This window comes from Marmota marmota, unplaced genomic scaffold, assembly GCF_001458135.2.
Source record: "Marmota marmota marmota unplaced genomic scaffold, marMar, whole genome shotgun sequence".
Lineage (NCBI taxonomy): Eukaryota > Metazoa > Chordata > Mammalia > Rodentia > Sciuridae > Marmota > Marmota marmota.
The window spans coordinates 54,299,340-54,324,922 of record NW_025999968.1 but is presented as its reverse complement, the minus strand read 5'-3'; the positions used below and the strand labels follow the sequence as shown (position 1 = coordinate 54,324,922).

Sequence of the window (25,583 nt, the reverse complement as noted above, 5' to 3'; positions counted from 1 at the left end):
CCCAAGAATGTGAACCCACGTTCAACAATGTCTGGTCTGGATCTTCAAAGGTAAGAGGCCAACACAACAAGTGTTCCATAGAATATTCTGGAATGTCTACCATGTCTGAAGGAAACTGAGAAAAGTGACAACCCAAATTCTGCTTCAGGGAAATAGGAATCCATTATACACTTGGACATAATGAGCACTTTTGGACATGACTTGTGACCCCTTCAGGCCCAGCCACATGAAAACTGTTGGGCAGAAAGATTGGGGATCGAAGAGCCCCTCTCTTCTGAATGAAGATTCACATTTTTTATTTCTCCCATCCCTCTCCCCTGCTCGGGGCATTTCCATAGACTCCTCTCTGAGGTGCTGTCCTCCACTGCCCTGAGCTCTCCCCACAGAAGTGGCCTGGTTCTAGGAGGCTGCTCCCTCATCCCCCAGCTCTGGGCCTCAGGGCTTACCTGAAGCTCACTCTTGCCTGGGGTCTGCTGCGTGGTAGGTAGCTCTAGACTTCTGATGACTAAGGCCACTGTGGCCTCTAGCATTGCTCTCTCTGTAGGGGCCTGGCTGCTTGGTGTGTGCCCAGGCTCCTTGCCCCCTTGACCTTGACCTCCTACTTGCTTCCCCTCTGCCTCCTTTTTATTGCAGTACTGGGGATGGAACCCAGGGACTCACGAATGCCAGGCAAGTGCTCTGCCACTAAGCGCACCCCGCCCTCCTGCTGCCTCTTAAAATCCAGGTAGCCCTTGCTCATCAGGTCACAGCTGAGGTGTCCCTTCTTGGGAGGTTGCTTCTTCTCAGCCCAGCCTGAAATGGCCACTCCGTGGTGAGCTTCCATCCCTCCTGGATAAACCCAGACAAGTTCATGATTACCTAATTGAACAAAAGGTCACCTGTACAGCCTGTCTTCCCACCAGACTGCCCACTCGTTGGGGCCAAGCACCAGGGCTGTCTCTATCCCTGTTCTCTCAGAACAGGGGCAAAGAAAAATCAGTATCCATTGGTTGATCAGCTTCTTGCCCTAGCCCTGAAGCCAGCCTTTGACACCAAGATGGTTCAGTTCGGTTGACTGTAAAAATTAAGATCAACTAGAATATTAATCAGAGACTTTGAAGCCAGGACCCACGTGGATAAGTTTGCCAGGGCTGCTATAACAAAGAACCCCAGACAGGGGGTTTAAGCAACACACATTTATTGTCTCACAGTTCTGGAGGTCAGAAGACTGAGATCAAGTCTGGATCAAGGTTGGATCCTCCTGAGGCTGTGAGGGGGAATCTCTGAACCATGTTTCCCCCTGGCTGCTGGTGATCTTAGTGTTCCTTGGCTTGTAGACACATCACACACAACTCTGCCTTCACCTTTGCATATTTTTCTATGACCCTCTGTGTCGCAATTTCCCTTTTTCATAAGGACACTAGTCAAATTGGATTCGGGCTTACCCTAATGACCTCCTCTCAACTGAATCATCAGCAAAGACCCTATTTCCAGACAAGATCACATTCACAGGTACTGGGGGTTAGGACTTCAACATCTTTGGGGGGGACTCAAATCAATCTATAAATCAGTCTTCTGGTAAAGAAAAAAAAAGAGCTTAAAATTGACATGAAATCCAGGCATGGTGGCGCACATCTGTAACCCCAGCATCTTGGGAGATTGAGGCAAGAAGACTGAAAGTTTGAAGCCAGACTTAGGGAGACCCTGTCTCAAGAAATAGAAAGGGCTGGGGCTGTAGCTCAGTGGTAGAGTGCCCCTGGCTTGGGTTCAATCCCTAGTATGCAAAAAAAAAAAAAATTGACATGAAACACAATAACCATTTAATGTATTATCCAAACTGGGATTTTTCTTGCGAGTGAAAGAGAACACTGTTAAAATTTTTGCACACAAAATTTTTGACCACAGGCATAAGCCAGGGCTGTTCCAGCAAGCCACGAGGACATACAGCCACCCTCTCTCCATAACGGCACTCCGTCCGCAGCCTTTCCTGTGAAGGATGCGGTTTTACCTTTGCTGCAGATCAGCCTTTGTTTGTGTTCCTCAGCCGGCGAGCCCAGTCTGTTTTATATACAGTCACACCGAGTCTGGGGGATTAGCTGTATTCCGGCTGTACTTAATTCACTGTTTCCGCTTACCAAGCACAAGTCCCATCTTAGCAATTAATTTGGCCAGATCAAATCAGGTCCTCTTTACACCTGTTCCTCGGCTTAATTAGGTTCTGATCTCCTGGGGATAGTTGGAAGCTCCGAGGGCCATGACCTAAGACTTGGATTAGGAGAGCTATATCAGACACCCGGCCGTGGCCACAGCACACAGGTGACATACCTGAAACAGCCCCAGCTCTTCTGTCTAGGAATTTGTCTGGACAACTGTGGTCCCCCAAACCTGGCTGGGATAATGGTGCCCTTTTCTGTTATACACTTCCTTTCATCTCCTCCCCTTGGGAGGAGATGTTCTCAGAGGGGTTTCTTTCTGAAGTAATTGTTGGGCAGGAGTCAGTGGCTAATCCTGCCCATCTAATTAGCAGAGTCTGTTATGATTTATCAAGATAATGAGGTGGGGAACAAAGACTTTGCTTCCTCGCCACCCCCCTTTCCAGATACATTGGCTTCTTCTCTTCCTTTTGGAAGATGACCCAACGTTAATGAGAAAGAGTCACTTATTGTTGGGGTGCAAATAGAGAGATAAATGACATCAGTAATTAAGTTGTGGGCCCTCTTGGGTATAAATGAAGCCATTTGTCAGGCAATATTATTCAATTAATTAATTCCATTAGGGCTACCACACTCCTCCAAATCCAGCCATTCGGCTGGCAGCTCTAATAATTTGTATGATATAAAAATAGAAAGGTGAATCAAGGCATTGTGAAACCAAAAGGAAAGCATTTCCACCACCCCAGGAAGCCTAACTGGGAGGCTGATTTGTGAGTGTGTGAAGTGCTCAAGACAGCCCTGAACCTCTTCCCATCGAGGTGTGAACAAATGTCCTGTCTATTCCCCAGTTCAGATCTTTAGGAAGAAAAAGGGGGTTGGTCCAGTCCATCTTGCCACACCATCTCGGTGGTCACTGGCAAGGCCTGTCAGCTGCCCATCTGTGGTCAAGGAGAGGTCAAGGACTCCTATGACTTGGAATGGAACGGAGGGGTACAGTCAGGGGAATGGCAGCCGCCTACCACGTGGCCAGTGCTCCTCTGCTTTCTTTTCTCCCTGTTACCAATGTTAGAGGAGAATCCTGACGCGGTCTCTGCCTGGCCGGCTCCCTCTCCCTGCTCATAACTCAAGTTCCCTCGGTCTCCCTTGGTGCTGATGTGAATAGATACACCCACATTCTCTTTAATCCTCTTTCTCCATTTATACTCCTGCCGACTTGTCTCAGAATTCTTTACTTCCTGCCCTCCAGTGAGAAATTTACCTTCCAGAAAAGGCGGAAAGAGCCCAGGACCACATTTGAGAAAAGGCTGCCTGAAAGGATCAGAATCATGACCTTCTGAAAAGAAAGCCCACAGACTCCTTCAGACCCTCAGCAACCCCCATAGGCCCCTATGCTCACCCCAGTCAACCTCTGCTTTGACAACTGCCATTAGCAAATACTATCTCCCTGCTGTATCGATTTTATTCTGCTTTGATCAGTCGCTAATACTCCAGGAGCATTGTGACCTGCTTCTTTCACTGAGGCACAGCAGTACTTCAGCTAAATTCAAGATTAAATATACCCCTGCACGCTCGCTCGTTCCTCGGAAAACAACTCACATCCCCAGCAGCTGACTTCCAAAGTCCAGAACATGATGTGTTTGTAAGCAGGGTAGCTGCCTGCCTTTTTTTCTCGCCTCCCAGCTAATCAAGCCATCTTTTATTTCCCCAGCCCATTCTGTGGAAGAGAATGTGAATCAACAGTGAAGGTTCCAAAGCCTGCAGGCCCAGTTGAGAAGGAAAGGGACCACCAGGTCAGTGGTTGTCACACTCCTGCCAGCTTCAGAATGACCTAGAACTGTCAAAACAGACTGATAAAGATCTGCGATGGGACCCCCCCAAATTGGCATCTGTAGCCTCCCTCCAGGTGGAAGTGGCTTTAGAAAAAGATGGTCTTACCCAGGTAAGAACCACTGGCCTGGATTGTACAGTACAAAGAAGTCCCAGAGGTAACTAGGTATTCCGAATCCTGAGCATCCAGCCACATCCCTGGCTGGTGATGCAGAGCCCACCCTCCCTGGGATGGAACACAAGAGAAGCAGAACAGCCCCCCACCCCCNCATGTATTTGTATGATTTTGTGGGGGGATTCTATTGGGGATTGAATCCAGTGGTGCTTGTTCTCATGTTTACCACTGAGCTACATCCCTGTTCCAGGCCCACCCCCACCCCCGCCTCCCGGCTCTCCTCTATATTTCCCTGCAGGCAGAGACCAGGACCTAGGCTAGAATTCACAATTTCTTACCAATAACTCACTTCAGCTTATTGTTAGACCTAAAAACAAAGTGCAGGCAACCTTAGTATTTATGAATGATTATGAAGATGTTTGTTTGGTTTTGTTTTCTGGTTTTTGCTGATGTTTCACACATCCAAAGGTATTCTCCATGCTTGACAAAGCTGGGAATCACTTACTGTTTTCGTGGGAGTCTCAGATACTCATAATGCTGGACACAAGCTGGATAAGAACCTGGCCATTCTAAATGCTGTGATGCCTAGGGCCATCTGGTCCTAAGCTTTCCAAATCTCTCTTTGCATCCCAGTCACAGAAAAACACAACCCACATTCAAATTCAAACCTTGATTCTAGCCTATCAGGCTCACGTCTTGGCTACACTCTCTCAGAAGGCAGCAACCAGGGCTTTTGTAAGGAAAGGTGATTTGGGAGAGCAATCCCAGAAGACTGGAAGAAATAAAGCCAGGGAAAAGAGAAGGTGGTGAAGGGCTCCATCTCCTCTGCGACCTTTTAACAAGTTGTGAGGAAGATGCTCAGAAGTCCCAGTGTGAGGAGAGGAAAAGGGAAGCATCCACCCTACGCTCTCATTTCTAGGACCAGGGTTACCTCGTGGGTGTTGGACTCACATTTCCAGATAGCACATACTCCAACACCAGGATACCATCTCAGAGAAGCCCAGAGGAGAATGGGAGACACGTGGAGGTGACACACCCGCTCGGAGCTGGCTGCCCCGCGGTGGAAGGTGGGCCAGAGGTGAGAGATGCACACCAACGCTGTCCCATGTGGTGTCTTATGAAAAAGAAGAAACTGGGAGAAAATAACATTTTTTTTATTTTATTGAGTAATTATAAATTTCACGTTAGCTATGATCTTTGAGTCAAAATATCTTAAAACTTAGCCTGATGTGAGCATTAACATCAAGTTTCAGAAGAGTGTCTAACATCAAAAACCTTACAATGTGCCTACGTGCCCCATTTCTGAAACCTCTACCTTTGCCCACAAGATCTAGGAAACAGTGACTAAACAATGAATTTCATGACAACCATTTCAAAGTCACCAGATACAGGGAGGAATTCAATAAAAGAGTTGTTTTGGCCAGGCTTGGTGGTGTGTGGCTGTCATCACAAAGGCTGGGGAGGCTGAGGCAGGAGGAACCCAAGTTGGAGGCCAGACTCTCAAAAAAATCAAAAGAACTGGGCCAATAACATCAAAAGTTACTTTCATTACATTACATCTGAAATCCTTACCTTCTGTGTTTAAAATACCAACTAGCTGCTATTTGTATCACTTATTTGTATTACTGCTATTTGTATCGCAACCATTTGTTTTCTATAAGTGAAAATCAAAATAAGGCATAATAGTCACTGTACTTTCCTTCTCTGGGCTCCTAATGTCCAAAGGTAACATTCGAGGGACAGACTGCGAGGAGAGAAAAGGGCCATCTTCGGATAAAGCGAAGATTATCATGAGGCCATGTACTCAATTCTCAACACGAATTCCAACCTCTGTATTGCTTATGCGCCTATATTTAATAAATGCTCCAGTGGGGATATGGACCAAAGAACGGATGGCTAAGAATAAAGGCCCTGTGAAAAGGTGCGAGAATACCGGCTGGAACCTTTGGGGCTCTGCTTGCAGATAAATTGACCAAGGCTAAGGCCGAGCATGCTCCGTGGAGCGGCCCTCCCCGTCACGCGTGCGCACCTGGTATCCACTCAGGGCTCCGGGAAACGTTGAGACAAAAGAAAAGGTACTTTCCTACCTTCCAAAAACTCGTTCTCACTGATTTTTTTTTTAAAAAAATATGTAAAAGTGCAAAAACTGGTAGAATGAGCCATAGAATACATGACCCAGCTGAACCGACCAGAGTCACCTTAAATACTTTATTATTATTATTTTAATTAAAACAGGCATCATTTTTGCTCCTAAAGACAGGAGACCCCCGGGAGGATTTTCATGGCCCCCTGAGGGTTTGTGACCTGCCGGCTCTTGAGTTCACTGACCTCGTTCAATCCTCTCTTTATACCAGGGAATGCTATCTTCTCGCATTCTCTCTGGCTATTTCTCATGCTCGCAGCGAATTAAGGGGACTCTGTCTATGATTTCAGCCACGGTGACATATAATCCCAGTGTTAAAGGATGGAATTTTCCAAGGCAAGAAGCCGCAGAAAGCACAGAGGAAACGTTGCCCTGAGCTGTGCCACCAAGCAGCCCCGCGTTTGCATGAAAAGTGAAAAAAGGATCTGACAATGGAGTGATTGTTCTCTCTCCACAAGCGAATCTTCTATTTCTAACCCCGTGGTGGCTGGGCTGGCAACCAGCAGACGTCTCCCTGAGGTCTTCCTATAGCAGCCCAGAGGAAAGGGGGGGAGCGCTGGGTGTTTTCCAAGAGACCCAGATGGGGGGTGGGACCCCACCACTGTAGCCACCAGCAAGTTATCTCACAAAACAAAGAGCGAGGTGAGCAGGCCAGCCACTGGATTTGTCCCATTTGTTCATAAAGGACCCAAAGCCAGCGTCGTGGATCAGCTTTTTGCCTTTTATCCAAGGATTGTCTACTACTCTAGAAAAACAAGGGAGCCCTGCCAAGAATCTGCAGTCCCCTACATCTCAAAATAATGACTAGCCTATTCAGTGCTCCCCTCCAAGGAATTGTTGGTTCCTACACAAGAAAACCCTTTGGGGTAGGAGTAGGGAGTCCAAGAAAGGCATGTGATTATTTTTGCCACTTACTGGCCCTTGGCCCCACTTTGGAAAGAAAGGGAAATCTATTTTTGACATCAGCTGTTCAGCTTGCAAATAAAATCAGCCTGTACAGCCTATCTAATTGAAATGTTGATTCCAAATTCTACCTTTCTAGCGCTCCCAGCACACACGCACCGTCTCAAGCTCCCTGTTCTATTTCTTTGCCATCTGTGAGCCAGAGTATTGGGAGAGGTTAAGGAATTAATGCCCTCCCTGATTTCCAGATGACAACTTTCATCTTTTTTGAAAAAATAATCAACAGGAGTGATCGGGTGGAAAGTTTGATTGCTTGATTCAAATAAAAGCGCTTCTGATACTGGCTGTGGCATTCAAGAGGATCGGTCCTTAAAGAGGGAATGGTGTGCTCATGAGATACGAGAGAAAATGAAATGTAAAGTGTTGTTTAAGGACAAAAGAAAGGAGTCACACAGTAGCCTTAAAATATTATAGTAGGTATTTGAGTCGTGTATGCATCCACCCTGGGACTGAACAGCAGAGATCAAGCATGAGGTCCGCGGAGGCCTTGGGAAAACTAGTACAAGTACAGGTTCTGCTGGACTTGTGATGGGGTTACGTCCTCATAAATGAAATTTATCATAAGCAGAAAATGCATTTCATACACCTAACCTGGCTCAGAGGCAAGTCCACCTGAATCTTGGGCCAACAGTGGAGCAAAATCGTGTGACACAAAGCCCTTTATACTCAAGCCTTGAATATCTCACATCATTTATTTACTACTGCACTGAATGTGGGAAACGGAATGCTTGGATGGGCGTCACCATTGATGTGCACAGTGGAAGGCACACTGGGACCGAGGAATGTTTGAAACATTGAACTAAAAGTAATTGCTGGATGAAGAGGATGCTTCAATGGCAAGTCATCCATTTGACTGGGAGCCGTGGGCACAGTGCCATAGCCCAGTGTTGTGAGAGTATCTAGTGCGCATCACTAGCCTGGGAAAAAGATCGCAATTCAAAATTTGAAGCATGATTTATACTGAATGTGTATCACTTTTATACCATCATGAAGTCCAAAAATCCTAAGGCAAGCCACGTAAGTCAAGGACCCTTTGCCTTGTAATGTCAATGGCAACCTGATCACCACATTTGCAAACCGACTAGAAAATAACTTCTCATGGTGGCAACTTGCATGAAGGGAAAACCAAGAATATACAGTTCATTGTTTTAAAGAGGAAAAATATATGTTTCTAATAGCTGTGGAAACATGTATAATTCAGACTTCAGCTTGTCTTTTAGTTAAAAAAAAAAAAAAAAACAGAAAGGTACAGTTTTACCAAAATAATTCCTAACAGGAAAGGATGGAGTTGGTCTTGCCTTTAATTTATTTCAAAGGCAAAGAAAATTACTCTTCTTCAGAGCCTCTGATTGGTATTGTCCATCCAAAGTAAAACAAAATTACAAAACAAAGCAGCTTTCCAAGCCCTCCTGAGCATGCTTTACCAACCACCCACTTTGCCCAGAGGAGGTTTTGGTGGATTCCATTTAATGCCACCACCTTAACTTACCTAACTATCTACCTGTGTCTATATCTAGACCTCTGTATCTCTGTCTATGTCTGTATCTACATCTGTGCGGAGGATTGAATCCAGGGGCATGCTGTCACAGAGCTACAACTCCATCCCTTTTAAATGTTTATTTTGAGACCGTGTCTCCTTAAGTTGCTCAGGCTGCCCTTGAACTCGCAATCCTCGGGCCTCCGTTTCTTAAGCAGCTATAATTACGGGCATGTGCTGTACTCTTTTCAGGCTGTTGCGTACAGAACTTCTCACCCCTTGGAGCTACCTTGACCTATCATTGTAGCCCACAAAGGACTCTTAGTAGGAGTTTAATCAGTGTTGTTGAATGACTGAATACCTTAAGGATTCATTATAAGATTTTCATCATATCTATCGAATTACTTCAATTTATGAAAATAAGAGAGATGAGAGTGAAAGGAAATAAAAGTCACTGGTATCAAATTTCATCAGACATAGAAATAGTCATAAAATATTAATTTGTATTTGTTTTTTGTTTTTTTTTTTTTTTTAATTTTTACTCTGTCATAAGATATCAAACTAAAAAGAAACCAAGTTAAGACTCCCATATGGTGGCCCACGGTGCCAGGAAGCCTGGGACTATCTGCTTTAGGACTGAAAGTGCCCCATCCTGGGAAACCCCTTGGTCCTGGGCAAACCTTGGGACAGTTGATCCCTCCTCAAGCTCTCACTGACTCTGACACCAAAATCCAAATGTTGACTTAATTGGAAATCAGCCAGATTTAAGAAGGCCTGTCACCAATGTGTGTATACATCATGTACCTGCCCCACCATGCGGCTCCAGCTCAGCCTCCTGTTTAGTTCCTTCACTGTACTTAGAATAGCATGATCGTTCTTCTAATTATTCATTCACTGTGTCTCCTCCCGACCGTGTGAGCTCCATGTGGGCAGAAGAGTCATCCAGCTTGTTTACCACCATAGCCTCCGAACATTCCCCAGCAAGCAGGATGTTCAAGAAACATGTTCTAAGTGCAGAACACTCTCCCTAATTATAGAACCCAACAGAACCACTGCATTTCCACTGGTCCTAAGATGCATAGTTTTTCACAGCTTAACATCTCTGAAGTTGAGATTCGTCTTAATCAACGGTGCCTTTTGAAAGCCATCAGCCGCCAGGCATGGCGGTGCAAACTAGTAATCCCCGCTACTGGGGAGGCTGAGGCAGGAGGATGGCCAAGACGAGGCCACCTTGGTAACTGAGTGAGACCCTGTCTCAAAATTTAAAAAAATATGAAAGGACTGGGGATGGGCTCAGTGGTAGAGCACCCCTGGGTTAAATCCCCGGTACAGAAAAATATTAAAAATCCATCACCAACGGGCAGTCATGACATTATTGCCCTGGCGTTCCTAAGTATAGCCCTGGGTTATAGCAATTTATAGCAATTGACGTCATTATTGCTTCAGTTGAGATATATACATTTGTGAGTTTAATGTGAGCATTGAACTGCTATTTAGAAATGTCCTCCAAAAGATTTTGCTATGATTCAGCATTGAAATGACAAGCTATTTTGTACTTGGACACAGACACCAAGAAACAGGATGTAAATGTGGTATTAATGAAGAATGTTGTCACAGAAGGATGGTCATGAGTCCACATTTTCTTGCAAAGAACAACCAAGTGCGTTAGGAACCTGGAAAAGGAAGGTGCCCATGAGCTGAGCAAGCTGTGTTACTTTCTGTTATTGAGACATCTGTGGCATTGCCAAACTCCCCAGAAGAGAGAAAGATTAATTTAAAAGGAATCTGATGTGATTGATTCAGATGCCATTCAAGATTGTCATTAAAGTCATCCATCAGAGTCTATTGGCAGCGGTTTTTTTTTTGTTTTTTTTTGTTTTTGTCTTATCAGTGTATAAAATAATGGTTGGTCTTACCATCAAGGACTTCTTAGACTGGGCTTGACCTAAGGCATTAGCCCCTCCCAATCTTTTATTTAGTTCTATGAAACAGCCCCCCCAGAGACCATCAGAAAAAATCACTGGCACATGGCAGGGTCAGGAGAGCGTAGCAACTCATTCAGTCTGTACAATTCTTCCAGGACCTTCTGGTGATTAGTTTCTGTGGGGCCCATTTGAGGGAATCTTATTATTATCTCAGCACTGCCCCGACTAACTCCTGTCCTACAGAGCCTAATAAATATCAAACTCTAAACAATGACAGTTATCTACTATCTTTGGTGACAATAGGCATATAATTATGGACTTGCATATTTAATTATATTCCCTACTCAGGACAGAAACTGGATAAGTACTCAGAAACAGTGCAGGTACAGCAACACAAGGCAAAACTCGGTCAGTGCCACAAGCAGAAAAATACAGTTAAGAGAGTCATCAGAGGGAGTCCAGCTAATAATTACCAATGGTGACTGCCTGTTAAACAAATGCACCTGTCTTTCTTTGAATCTCCCAATGCACTGTTTAATGCTTAAACCATTTGATAGTTTGTCCATTCACCAAATAATTGAGCATGTACTATGTGCCAAGCCACTCTACCTAGAGGATGAACAAAATGGACATTTTCTACACAGCATACGTGCTACATCAGGGTTTTAACCCGGGATCCATAGATTCTCCTCCCAAGTGGTCAATAATTAAAACTTGGGGGTCCTGAATTTGGGGAAAAGATTACAGCACTAGTCTTTGCTAGCTTCTCACTCTTGGAAATAACTGATCTGTTCTCTCACCGAATTTTATCAAGAATTTCACATAAGTTGAGTCATACTGTACTGCTGAACTTTGGAGACCGGCTTCTTTCACTCAGCGTATCTTTAGGATTTATCAAAGTCAATAGTTCTGTCCTTTTCATTGCTGACGGTGGTGTATTGCATTGCAGGAATGTGTCACAGTTTGTCTACCCATTTGCCCACTGAAGGACATTTGGGTTGTTTCCTGTTACTGGTGATCACGAGCAGAGCCACTATAAACACTCATGCAGACTTCTGTGACCATGAATGATCCGTTCACTTGGGATTGCTGGGTCATATGTTAAGTGTGTGCTTAGTTTTAGAAGAAACTGCCAAGTGGTTTTTTTTTAGAGTGACTGTGCACTTTTCCATTCCTGATGGTGATGTATCAGAGTTCACATAATTGCTTTGCATTATTGGGACTTCTCAGGATTGTCAGCACTTTTTATTTTTACCATTCTAACAGGCGTGTGGCTATATTTCATCAGGATTTTAATTTGCATTTCCCTGATGGTCAATTATGTTAAATGTCTTTTTGTATGCTTCTGTATTGCTGGGTATTTGCTAATATTTTGCTAATGTTTTTGCAACATGTTCATGAGAGATATTATTCAGTACTTTTATTGCACCATCTTGGTCTGGCTCTGGTATCAGGGTAAGTTGACCATGTAAAATAATTTAGGAAGTGTTCCCTCCTTTTTATTTTCTGGAAGAAAATACAATAAATTATGTAGAATTCATTGTATTTCTTTTTAAAATATTTGGTAGTATATGCTCATATGTTAGAATATGTGCCTGGAGATTGCTTTTAATTGAGGATTTAAACTACAAATTCAACTTTAAAACAGCAATAGTTATCGACATGCTTTTTGGGTGACTTTAATAACTTGTTACAGAATTTTTCCATTTTATCTAAATTGTCAAAATTTATAAGCAGAGTCTGTAGTAATGGCCTCTTTTCCATTGCTTATGTTGGTAATTTGTGGTTTTTTTTCTCTCTGCCAGTCATAATTTTATAAGTTTATCAATTTTATTGAACTCATTGACTTTCTATATTGTTTTGAAATTGTTCCAGTTTCATTGATTTATGCTTTTATTTTAAATTTTTTTTTAGTTGTAGAATAGGCATGATACCCTTATTTTATTTATTTATTTATTTATTTATTTAATGTAGTGCTGAGAATTGAACCCAGGGCCTCACATGTGGGAGGCAAGTGCTCTGCCACTGAGCCCCAGCCCAAACCCTTGGGCTCTAATTTTTTATTATTCTCTTTCCTTTTTGTTTTTGGTTTTATTTTGCTCTTCTTTTTCTAGTTTCTTAAGGCAGCCACTTAGATTGTTTGTTTGGAACTTTTCTCTTTTCCAATTTGAATGCTTTAATGGTATAAATTTTCCTCTAAGCACTGCTATAGCTGCATCCCACAAATTTTGATTTATTGTGTTTCATAGTCATTCAGTTCAAAATGTTTTCACATTTCTATGAGAATTCTTTTTTGACCTTTGAAGTATTTACAAGTTTAACCGTGCTGATTAATTTCCAAAAGTATAGAGATTTTCTTATTCTGTATTGATTTCTGGTCCAATTGCATTATGACCAGAGAAGATACTTGGTATGATTTTTAGTCTTTAAATTTGTTAAAAATTGTTTTATGACCTAGGATATGGTCTATTTTGGTGAAAATGGCTCATGAACTTGAGAAGAAAGTGTATTCTGTTGCTGTTCAGTGGCTTGTTCTGTAAATGTTAATTAGAACCAGCTGTTTACAGTGTTTCTTGGTTTTCTGCAGTGTGCCCTTGCTGATTGCCTGCTGAATTCTGTTGATCACTGACAGGAATGTTGGTTCCTCCAACTCTGAGTGTGGATTTGCCTGTTTCTCATTCCAGTTCTGTTAACTTTTGCATCCTATATTTTCCAGCTCTGTTGTTTGGTTGGTGCATCCACATTCAGGACTGTTTGTCTTCTTAGTGAAAAGTGTATGTACTATCTCTTTTATCCCTGATACTTTTCTTTGTTCTGGAGTCTACTTTGTTGTATTCATTTATATGTTCTTTTTAGCCTGCCTGTAATTATTATTATATTTGAAATGAGTTTCTTGTAGACATCATGTAATTGAGTCATTTTAAAATTTTGTCCTGGCAATCTGTCTTTTAATTAGTCCATTTACATTTAATGTGATAATTGTTGGTTTTTTTAATATCTAACATTTTATTACTTGTTTTATGTTTCTCTAATTTTATTTTTTAATATTTATTTTTTAGTTAAAGGTGGACACAATATCTTTATTTTATTTTTATATGGTGCTGAGGATCAAACCCAGTGCCTCTCACATGCTAGGCAAGTACTCTACCTCATAAGCCACAACCCTGGCCCTCTCTATTTTTAGTTTCTGTGTTTTGCATTTTCTTAACTTCTTTTAGGTTATTTTGAATATTTTCTATTTTATCATTTGCTTTTTTTTTTGTATTGGGGATTAAACACAGGGGTGCTCTCCACTGAATTATACTTCCAACCTTATTTACTTATTTATTTGATCTTGGGTCTCCCTAGCTGGGGCTGGCCTTGAACTTGCAATCCTCCTGCCTCAGCCTCCCAATTACCTGAGATTATAGGTGTGCACCACCATGCCCAGTTATCTCTTATGTTTTTGCTAAATATCTCTTTATGTACTTATTCTAGGGGTTAAAATACACATACTCAATTTTTCACAGTCTATATGGAATTAATTTTTTGCCACTTCAAGTGATATGTTATCAACCTGTGGGTTCCCATTCATCCTCCCTCACGTTGTGGTTGTCTTATTCATTCCATTAAATATATTAAGAACCCTTTAAACAATATTGTAGTTTTTGTTTTCAGGCATCAAACACATCTTGAAGAACTCAGGAGAGGAATAGTCTATTAACTGACCCGGGCTCTTACATTTCTGTTGCTCTTTCTTCTCAGCTTCTTGGTACTCCCACTTTGCTTCATCTGCCTGAAGAACTTCTGGAGCAACAGGCTGGTGACCACGAGCCCTCTCAGTGTTCCTTCACCCAGGAAAGCCTTCGTTTGTCTTATTCCTGGAGGACATTTTTACTGGAAATAGAATCGTGAGTTGACGTTTTTTTCTTTCAGCACTTGAAAAATGTTCCATTTCCTTCTGGAGAAATCAGGAGGAAATTTGAATCCTATTCCCCCTTAAGTAATGTGTTGTTTTTCTCTGGCTACTATAAACAATTTTTTTTTTCTTTAGTTTTCAGCAGTTTGAGAATGATGTATCTGGGCATGGTTTTGTTTGGGGTTTCAGAGACTTCTTCTTCTTCTTCTTCTTCCTTTTTTTTTTTTTTAGGTACTGGGGATTTTAACCCAGGGGTTTTTACCACTGAACAACATCCCCAGCCCTTTTTATGTCTTATTTTGAGACAGGGTCTCACTGAGTTGTATAGGCCTTGCTAAGTTGCTGAGGCTGTCTTTGAACTGGATCCTCTAGCCTCAGCCTCCCAGGTCACTGGGATTCCTCCCAGTTCACTGGATTACAGGTGTGTGCCACTGTGCCTGGCTTTTCCTAGACTTCTTGATACCTGTGGGTTTATATATTTTCCCCAAATCTGGGAAACTTTCATCCATTGTTTCTTCAAACTTCTTATATACACCACATTCTTTTTTCTATCTTTCCAGGAATCTGAAGACGAGACTGTTGGACTTTCTGTAATTCCTCACAGGTTCCTGAAGCTCTGTTCTGTGTCAGTTTCTTCTCCCTGAGTTATTAAGAGTCTATAATGTCTGTTGATTTATACTGAAGTTCATACACTCTTTCCTTTGTCATCGCCATTCTGCTGTGGAGCCCATCGGGTGAGGTTTGTGTTTCAGTTACATGAGTTTTTAATTCTACAATGTCCTTCTGGGGCTTCTTTATATCTGCAATTTCTTTCATAAAATTTTTTTATCTTTTCATTTATTCCAAGAATGTTCGCTGGGTGTACTTCTGCAATCCCAGCAACTCAGGAGGCGGGGGCAGTTCAAAGTCAACCTTGGCAACTTGAGAGACCTCTTTTGAAAAAAAAAAAAAAAAGGACTGGAAGATAGCTCAGCGGTAGAGCGCCTCTGGGTCCCATCCCCAGTACTAAAAATCATAAATTGTAGCATTTTTATAACAGCTGCTTTAAGTTCTGTGTCATCTCAACAGTGGCATCTGCTGATTCTCTCTTCCTATACGTGTTGAGATCTTCCACATTCTTCATGTATATGCTGAGCCGTTTTTTATTATAACCTGGACATTTGATGATTATGTCAGAAGACTATGGATTTAAACTCTGTAAAAAATGTCTTGTTACCTGGTTGAATTTGGGTCACAAGTTCCAATCTTCCATAGGTAGTTGTTACAATCTCAGTTCTGTTTTCCAGGACTTCAGATCTGTCCTCACGGATATGTGTGGTGGCCAATGGCCAGCCTGGGACCTGGGCAATGTTTTGTTTTGTAATTCAGTTCTCAAAGTTGGTGGTATGTTATTTAGGGTCAGGTCTATTTTTGTACTTCTCAGCAGGGAGCCAGAAGTTCAAGAACAACTTTATAGGGCTCCTCTTCTGAGCTCTTCCCTCTCCTGGTACTTTCTAGTTCCCAGGAGCCTCTTCTACTTGCACTTCCCACAATCCTATCTGTGTTCTGGGACAGGCTGTGGGGGGGCAGCGAGGAGGGAAAAGTAACACTGGGGGTTTTCCCACCCTTTGGGACTGCAGCTTCTCTTCCCACAGTCCCCTTCCTCAGAGTTTAAGACTCCTGAAAGATCTCCTGCCCTGACCTTCTCAGGATTGCGTGGGAGCCGGGACACAGGAGAAGGAACACAATGGGATTTCTCTCTCCCTTCTGAGTATTAGGAGATCTCCTTCTGGGTTGCCCCAGGGTCTCTTTCTGTCTGGGATGGTGTCCATTTCTGGGTTCCAGGCTGTGCTGAATTGAAGGGCAGATAATTCTAGAAAAGGAAAAATGATAGATAACTCATCACCAGGTCAGCAGGACCTGAGATTCTGTCTTCCTGGCCAATACTCTAATATTTGTTTTTGGTTTTTTTTGAATCTTCGAGTAGCTATTCCGTACATTCTAGATGGGATTCACAGCAGCATCCACTAGGAAACAAGGTGGGATGTGCTTTCTCCAACTTGCCCTGAACCAAAACCCAATGTGTTTTATGCATTCAAAAACAGGATTCTGACATGAGATCCAGAGGCCTCATCAACTGCCAAAGAGATCCATGGCACAGAAATTACCCTTAGCTGGAAAGGAGGGACAGACATATTGACAGGTGCAACCAGCATGTGATGTGCTGAGGAGGCCCAGGAGAGTACCCAAGCTGGCTTGGGTTCAGAAGAGCATCCCAGTGAACAGGGGAGGAGGAGCATTCCTGGCAGATGGAAAGGAGACCTCTCGCACCAGCAAAGATCCAGAGCATGGAAAGTGTGGGTCACAGCAAGTGGTTCCGAACAGCCAGGATGTGAGCTTCAGTGGGCACTTGTGACCATGCAGAGAAGAGAATCACATTGTTTTGTTAGGTAGCACTGGGGGACTGCTAAGTTCATGAGAGTCTCAACCCACTGGAAGCTGTCATCTTGACAGTCTTCATCATGGAGCCCCATTCCAGATCTCAGTCTCAGGTCTGTACGTGGACTCCGCTGCACAGACATTCAGTATTTCAGTAAGGAGCCCGATCATTCTGTATGCTTGGCAACACTCTCTGTTGTGGATACATATGCCATCGGACAGCTATTTAAAATTGCTATTTCAGAGATCAAAAATTCAATGAGGAGACTGAAAGCAAAATTATGGGAACGCAAAATGCAAAACAATAAAACAGCCAAAGGAAAAAAAATATTGAATTCCATCTTTTCATTATTATAAACTAAAAGAACAACTACAAATAATCATCATAATTGGAATAATGCATTTCTCTGTGCTTTTGGAAAAATTCAAATTTGTCAGAGCTTGAGGCAGGGTGCAGAAATAAATAGGATGAAATAAAGAAAATGTGTTTGGAAATAAAAAGGAACTAAATTCCCAAGGAAGGTAAATCTAGCTTGCAATATTATGATTCGAATCTCCACAGATGAACACAGGCCTGACCCCGGGGCTGTGGGCCAAAGCTGATCTCAGCCATGGAACCCCTCCTTACCACGGAAAGAAGAAGAACTGGGGGTGAGGGAAGATCATATATTTATCCCACTATTGAGTTGTTTCCAAAAAGATATGACTAGGTAAGGAACAAAACAAATAACAAAGATCTCACTTAATTTATCTTTAGAAAAAATAATATGAACAATGCTGACGTGAACATTTGTGCACAAGTTTTATTAGGCACATGCATTTTTCGATTGTCCTGGGAATACTGACTTAGGAGTGGAATTACTGGATTATATGCTAACTTTATATTTAGTGTTTTTTAGGAATTGCCAGTCTGTTTTCCAAAGGAGCTATATCATTTTGCATTCCCCCGTGGTGGATGAGGGTTCTGATTTCTCCATGTTGGCAGGATACTTTTTAAAGCAGCTGAAGAACAAGCAACTACAGGAAAATGCGATGCTCGGCACCCCCACCTCTCTCCTAGAGAGCATTACAAATTGGCAAAGATCTGCTTCTCTTTCATCTGTACAAATTGAAGCAGAAGCAAGAGGGTTTGATCAAAGCTCTTCCCCTAAATTGGGGGATTTCAAGCAAGGCTGAGCCCTCCCCTGCGATTCCATTTTCTCTCCTAGAAATGAAGAAAGATGCATAAGCCTCTTATTTAGATAGAGTTATGCATGACAGCGTTTTGGTCAATGACGAACCACAGACATGACGGTGGTCCCATAATTTTAAGTCATCTAGTCATATTGTAGCCATCTTAGTTTGTGTAAGTACAGTCACATAATGTATTTGCATGATGCCAAACACACCCAATGATTCATTTCACAGAAGACATCCCTGTCGTTCATGATTGAACACTATAAAAACAGCAAGAAATATGGATTCAAACCTAGGACTTTAGAACATGTGACCAACATTGATGTGAAATTCAGCCAAGTCTTTCGCAAGCCAACTTGAGCAACCTCCTGGATCCCAAAGGGAGAGGTTTTCCTTGTCCTCTTTCTAGGCCTAAGAGAGCAAAGACCAGGGCAATAGAGAAGTAACCTGAGTGGCCAGTGCTGTAACCAAAGATTCTGCCCAGATACCTGGAGTTAGTGGTGTTTTCAGCCAGTTTGAATGGAAAGGCAGAAGAGCAAAATGAACAACTTCTTTCCAGAAGTCTGAGGATTGTGCTCTGCAGCATCATACTTCATCCTTAGAAAGAACCACCAGTGAGGGAAGAAATGGACTCAGGGTAGGATTCTGGGCTTCTCCATATTTTGAATAATCCTCCTCCTCCTCCCCCTCCCCCTCCCCCTCCCCCCTCCTCCTCCTCCTCCTTCGTCTTTCTTTTTCTCCTGAGACAGGGTCTCACTAGGTTGTCCAAGCTGGCCTTGAACTCCTGAGCTCAAGTGTCCTCCTGCCTCAGCCTCCCAAGCAGGTGGTACCACAGATACTTGTACTTTGAACCTCACATCCACTTAAGCTGAGTGACACGGTTCACACAGACCCGTAATTCTATTGGTCAAGGGCAAAAAATCATAATGGTACAGAGTGACTCATAGAATGTTTTGTCTTTTTTTTTTTTTTTTCCCTACAATCAGCTCCAGGGAGGTGGGGTGGGGTGGAATATTCCTTTATGGGTTTCTTCCCCTATGCAATTCAAAATGCAAGGCAGCAGAATAATGAAACCAAATGTGCCATAATGGAAAAAATAATTCCACTATAAATAAGCCTCGTTACTCCGAGAAAGAAAAAAAAAAGGGGGAGCTGGAGAGTGTATGCCCCTTTCCCTTTCAAAACTAAACCATAATCAAGGGCAAACAGGCTGAAAAACACAACCGAGATAAAACTGGAATTTGCAGCTGTGGCTGAGAGGCTCGTGGAGGGAAGCGGCACCCACACAAGAGCACCTGGGAGTTGGGCACTTTTTCCGTTCAGTAGGTGCCTGGGAAAATCTTGCCCCGTGGGTGGAGGCCCCAGACACTCCATGGTGGGGAGCAGCAGTCAGGGCCTGTGGTGCAGCGTGGCCTTGAGCTAAGACAAGGACCAGGTTAGGAGCCCCAGGTGGCAGGAGGGGTGGGGTTCAGCCACCTGCAGATGGCCTTCCCAGGCTAGAACACAGCCCTGCAGGTCCAAAGGTGCTGTGTGTTGCTTTCTGTGGCTTGAGAAGGTGGGCCTGTCCCTCTAGAACCTTCCCATCTGTGAGGCAGAGGTGCCTGTTTCCTGACCAGGTTCTAGAATGAGGTGTCCACCCAAGACAAGCGGAGTCCGAGGGTCACCTGCACCTCTATGCCTGAGGCAGGATGGGTCATGACCTCACTCTGACCCTCTGCTGTGTCACCCAAACTATGGCTGTGGTGGTTGGGCCTCTCTCAAAGCTGACTTCTTCCATTTGTGTCAGTCATCCTGAAAAATCCATGATTGTGGTCCAAAATGCTTGCCCCTCTGGCCACGGGACCCTGTCCCCCTACAGCTCTGTGGCCCTCCCTTCCCTCATTCCTTTGCTCTGCATGAGTCATTGTCCTTTAGGCCAAGGCAGCCCTCAGCACTCGAGGGCAGGCACTCCTGTTGCTGTCCCCAGGGAGCTCAGCCTCAGGGAGGTGGTTTCTGGTTCCCACCACTCTCTGCCTCACCTCCTCTGCTCCACTCCATCATCACACCCGGACCTTGTCTTCCCTAGATTCCTCCACCTCTGAGGTCTCCTCCTCCAGTTGACATTTGCATCTGCCAGGGGCCTTGGTTCAGAAATCACAACAGCAGTCAGAAATCCCCTCCTTCCATCTGGTGGCCCTGGCTCCACCCACACCCTCTTCTTCTGACCTTGCTCTCAGCTAGCTGTTAAGGTTGGAAAAAAAAATCCAGTGGCCTCTTGCGCACCAAGGGGCTCCCTGCACAGATTCCATGCCACCTGACACATCCTGCTGCTTCAAGGAGTGACGGTAGACCCAGCTCGTCACATATAAATGAGATCCATGTCATGTCTTTAAAGCTATGGCCCTAATGTCTCCTTACCTTCCTGTCACTTAATAAGTTTTTAAATTTATTAAGTTTAAAAAGTTAAACACACAACTTTTACACAAATATAAAATTAATATTCAACTTGTTAAGCCAATAGGATAGTAAAGAAGCTTAAAGAACATCTGTGGAATTTTACAGCATTTAAGAACAAGATAAAGTGTTGGAGTGACTGCCAGGCTAGCTAGGAAGCTGGTGAATGTGCCTACGTGGGAATGAGCCTGTAACCCTTGTGGTTATCTTCGCTAAGGGACAGAAATTGACAAGGTAACATGTATATTTACTGTGTCTGGGCTTATCAACTAGTAAATAGTAAAGTCACACACAGGTATATTCTCTTCAAGAATGGAACTATCTCTGGGTGAGCCTGACAAACAATGCCCCCAGTATGACCTTGGCGGGTGGGGAATGTCCCTTGGCCTTCCTTATTTCTAAGTTTCAGATAAGTTTTCTTTTAAGAGAGAAAACTCTAGTTATATCAAAGTTTCCAACCTCATCCCTTCTGAACTAAAAAAAAAAAAAAAAAAAAGAACTACAAGCGCATCACTCACACCCCTACTGGGCTCTTGATGACCAAGAAATGATTGTCACCTGGCAGGATTTCACACAGCACGACTCGGCAGTAGGAGTGGTATCCTGGCGGCCTTCCGATCACACAAATGGCCACCAACTCTCTGGAGGCCAGTCCCAGCCAAGAATACAGACACTTTGAGTTCCAGGACATGTAGTTCAGGAACGGGCTAGGGGGATTTATACCTTCATCAAGACATCAAAGATCCAGAACTTCAAGGAACCTCCTGGCCCGGCTGCTCAGATCTCCCTGGATCTTCTGGGACAGATGCTGCTTCCTTTATCTGGTTCTCCTGGGGCTGAGGGAGTCCACTGCCCGCTCATGCCAGGGTCTCAGCAGCCATCCCGGCAAGGGTCTCTTCTTTGAGCTGTTGATCAACTTAGGGACTTTTCTTCTTGCTCTGTGCTCTGTGAAAAAGATTAGTGTCTTGGCTGAAAACTCTAAAAGTTAACTTTTAAGCTGTAATTTCTGTGAAGTCGAATAATCCAACTGTTATCATCTTAATTTTATTAGTAGTTGTGCTGTGCTCAGAACCTCTTGGGTCTCTCTTACGACCAGAAAGAGCATAATAAGGCCCCAGGAACAATGACCTCACCCACAGGCGTGCTATCTTCCAAATCACATTAGCTTTCCCTAAATAAAAGCCTGGCCATGCTCACAGGTCTGCAGTGCAGGAAGGTCACGCTGTGCTGACCCGTTAGATTGTTTCTCAGAGTATTTTTCTTACTCCGTCTTTCTTCTGTTGTTATTGATTTTTTTTTCCTAATGTGTTTCCAGCACATGTCACTGTTTTTAAAAATTAGAAATTGTACTTAGCGAAAGAAAACAAAAAGTACCCAGCATCACATTCCTCAGAGATCAATGCCACTCATACATTGCTACTCAGCATTTTGGTCTTTGTTTCTGATTTTTTGGTAAAGAGAGGAGACTGTGTTGTAGTGCCCCGTAAGCCCCTTTTTCCACACAATAACGTGGGTCATGGATGGACACCCAGAGACACTCCCCTTGTCCAGGGCGGCCTCACCCTTTGCTGCATTTGGTGGTATACATGTTGCTAAAACCCAGTTCAACACAAAAGCAGTCCTGTCTCAGACCAGTCTTTGCAGCAGTTCGAATAAATTTGGGAGGCAAAATAAAAGGGATCTACCAACTCTGATTTATTCATCCAGAAGAGAAACGGGCTCCGTCAGTGGGGGAACAACACAACCGCAAGCCCTCCAATGTGGTGCTGTGTCATGGTGTCACCAGACACTGAAACAAGGGGCTCTCGTGGTCTAAGAGAGAAGATGTGGCGGGCCCCTGGTGGTGGCAGTGGAGGTGACGAGAAGTGGTGAGATTCTGGATGTGTTTCGAAGGTGAAGCAGCAGGATCCTCTGGGGGATGTGGAGGAAAGCAAGGAGTCAGACGATTCCAAGACTTGGTTGGAGCGCACGGAAGGCAGGAAAACCCTTGGAAGAGCAGGCCTGGGAGGGAGGCAGGAGCTCAAGTTGTGGAGAGTGAAGGCAAGACGCCAGTTAGGGTTTTAAAAGAAGATGTGTGCAGGCTGTTGGAGATCCTGGGGGGACCCCAGAGAGAAATCCAGGCTGAAGACAGAAATCAGGGAGCCCCAGTATAAACCTAAATGACAATCAGAACCCCAGGCAGGGTGGAGTCACCAGGCAGCTAAGAGTAGACAGGCTGCGGCCGGAACACCCCAACACTACAAGGAAGAAGGGAGGGGAACCACCAGAGGAGCCCCGAGTCAGAGCAAGCAGGGTCTGGATGCCCTAGGGACCAAGCAAAGGAGGCACTTCCGGGGAGGACACCAGCCGCTGTGTTAGTGCTGCTGGTGGGGAGTTAAAGGGGGCCCAGGACGGGGCCTGGGTCTGAGGGAGCAGGGCACAATCAAGCATGGCGGGGGCAGAGCCTGATGAGGGGGCTCCAGGGAGAGTGGGTGCCCTCCAGTGAGGAAGATTGGGTTTCTCTTCTTCCGCTGTTATTTTCATTAAAGAGACTGAAAAGACAGAAAACGAAGGGAACATAGAGAAGTCTTTTGAGTGTCCCCACCAGCGCCACTCACACTCCAGGAGGAATTAACAGCATGTTTTTGCTGATGGGAATGACCAGAAGTTGTGGAGTTCAGTGTGGCAGGACAGCAGGGCGACATCTCCTGGAGCAACGTCCACAGCAGGAACAAGGGGACTGAACTTGGGACACCGGGGAGATGTGAGCCCTCTGGAGCACCGTGTGCTCATCAAGAGGGAAAATGGAGGGTGCAGTGATGGACAGGAGATGCACTCTGAGAGCGTGTGTGGAGCTTTCCTTCTGAGTGTGTGTGTGTGTGTGTGTGTTTCACAAGGTGAGATAATGGTAAAATAGAAGAAGGTAAAAATTCCGTTTTCAGTAAAATAGAAGCTGAGGGTGAGGTGGGGGCCAGAGGTGCTGGAAGTCTGGGGAGAGGGGAAGGCAGAGGTTTACCTGGGAAGGTCGAGAATCGGTGGACCAGGGAAGCATCTCCGCGCCAGGGAGCACAAATGGCCGACGTCAGGACAGAAGTGTTTTTCTCCAGCCATGTTCTGCCGCACAAATGTAGCAGGGAGAGTGACGAAAATCAGCAGGAGAGGACCAAGGGGGCTGAGTGGTTGTGGTCGCTGACTTGGAGTTTGAGCTGGGTAGGGAGGGAATGGGTGGCATGAGGAGAGATGCGGGGAAAAGGTGGTAGGATGGGTAGGTCTCTGTGCGGTTGGGGACTGGGTTGTTGGTGCAGGAGACAAAAGGGAGTGTGCTGGAGAGACAAGAGGGGGTGTCTGAAACAGAGTTTGGATAATGTATCTACTGGTACAAGCAGGGAGCAGGTGACTGAGGTAGGATGGATGGCAGTATGGAGGAGGGGACACCAGGTAACTAAGAGGCCAGGGCCTTGGAAGGATCTCCAAGTGGTAACTGACGTCACCCAGAGTCACAAGCTTGGAATGGAAAGAGTAACAATGGATCAGGATCTGAAATCTCTCAGGTACAAGAGGACATAACCCAAGTCCCCAGGTGACCAGTCACACCCTGGGGTCAGCCTGCTGGCATGAGGTCAAAACCTAGGACTAGAGTGGGGAGAGGGCTTGAGGTCTGCATGGGGCACAGGATCAGGAGGCAGGTGCCCTACCTCCAGGCCTAGTAGGAAAGGGGTCATGGGAGAGAAAAGGGTCACCACAGAATAGAGCCACAGGGAAAGCAAGAGCTTTGAGGTTCCAGTTTCAGTCAGAACAACAAGAGGAAGAAAAATTTTGAAGAGTTTGAGGAGGACAGAAATTTGGATGATGACTTAAACTCTGGGGACCCAGAGAATAGGTTTCAGGGTGGGAGAGGGAGGGGGGGTCAAGGCTGGAATATACTGAACTGATAGAAACTGGGTTGCTGAGGGTGAGGGATAACCTGTAATACCCGGGATTCTCTTGATGATCCCCATCAATAAGAATAGGAGGCCAGCCAGGCGCTGTGGCACATGCTACGGCTACGGCTACTCAGGAGGCTGAGCCAGGAGGCCCCATCACAAGTTCAAGGCCAGCCTGAGTAACTTAGTAAAAAGAAATGGGAGAAAGGAGTAATTGGGGGTGAAACAGTGGTAGAGTGCCCTGGGTTCAATCCCCAGACACACACACACACACACACACACACACACACACACACACGGAATAAAGGGCTCCGGGCACTGTTACATTACTCCCCAAGTCTTCAAGGCAAATAGGCCAGCTGGGGGCTGGGGACGTGGCTCAAGTGGTAGCGCGCTGGCCTGACATGCGCGAGGCACTGGGTTCGATCCTCAGCACCACATAAAAATAAATAAAGATATTGTGTCCACAAAAAAAAAAAAAGAAAGAAAGAAAATAGGGCAGCTGGGCGGTGTGTGGGGGTGGGCAGGCAGGTGAAATGTCAGGGTGTCCAAGAATGAACGGGTTTTTCTAGAAGCATGTAGAATTCAGGGCCCTCTTTGTCCAGGTCAGGGGCAGGGCAAGGTGGGTGGTGGTCTTGAATGCTCTTCTGAACAGCACCCATGCAGCCAACGCTGCCTTTCTGTTCTCTAAGGTCAGAAAAATGACAGACAATCCAGGAAAGAAATTTGCAAGGTATATAAACCAGCAGTTAACAGGGGAGAAAACCCAGAAGGACTGCTAGCATGAAAGTAAATTTATATTTGATAATAGAGAAAAGTTTGAAAAAGAGATGCTTGTTGGCACTCATTATCCTGGCAAAGTGTTTTAAAAACGTAACACCATGACCTGGGAGGGGGTTGAAAAACAGGAACTCTCCAATGTTGCCAACGTTGGAGAGAAGTTTGTCAGTAACTGCTAAAGATGAAAATACCCCGCGGGGCACAGTAGCGAACCCCCATAACCCCAGCTACTTCAGAAGCAGGAGGATCGCAAGTTCTAGATCACCCTGGGCAACTTAAGAGAGACCCCGTCTCAAAAAATAAAAAGGGGCGAGGACATAGCTTAATGAAAGAGCACTCCTGGATTCAATTCCCAGTCTGCAAAAAACAAGTAAACAAACAAAGATGAAATTAC

General features: G+C 44.6%; 1 long non-coding RNA gene across 1 annotated transcript; it reads right to left on the bottom strand.

Moving 5' to 3' along the window:
- Positions 1-16,751: 16,751 nt before the first annotated feature.
- Positions 16,752-24,564, bottom strand: LOC125616948. The gene is made up of 4 exons (XR_007347751.1): positions 23,503-24,564; positions 20,093-21,452; positions 18,563-18,671; positions 16,752-17,997 (listed from the first exon to the last, which is right to left on the bottom strand). It is a non-coding gene; the product is annotated as an uncharacterized LOC125616948 (long non-coding RNA).
- Positions 24,565-25,583: the final 1,019 nt, after the last annotated feature.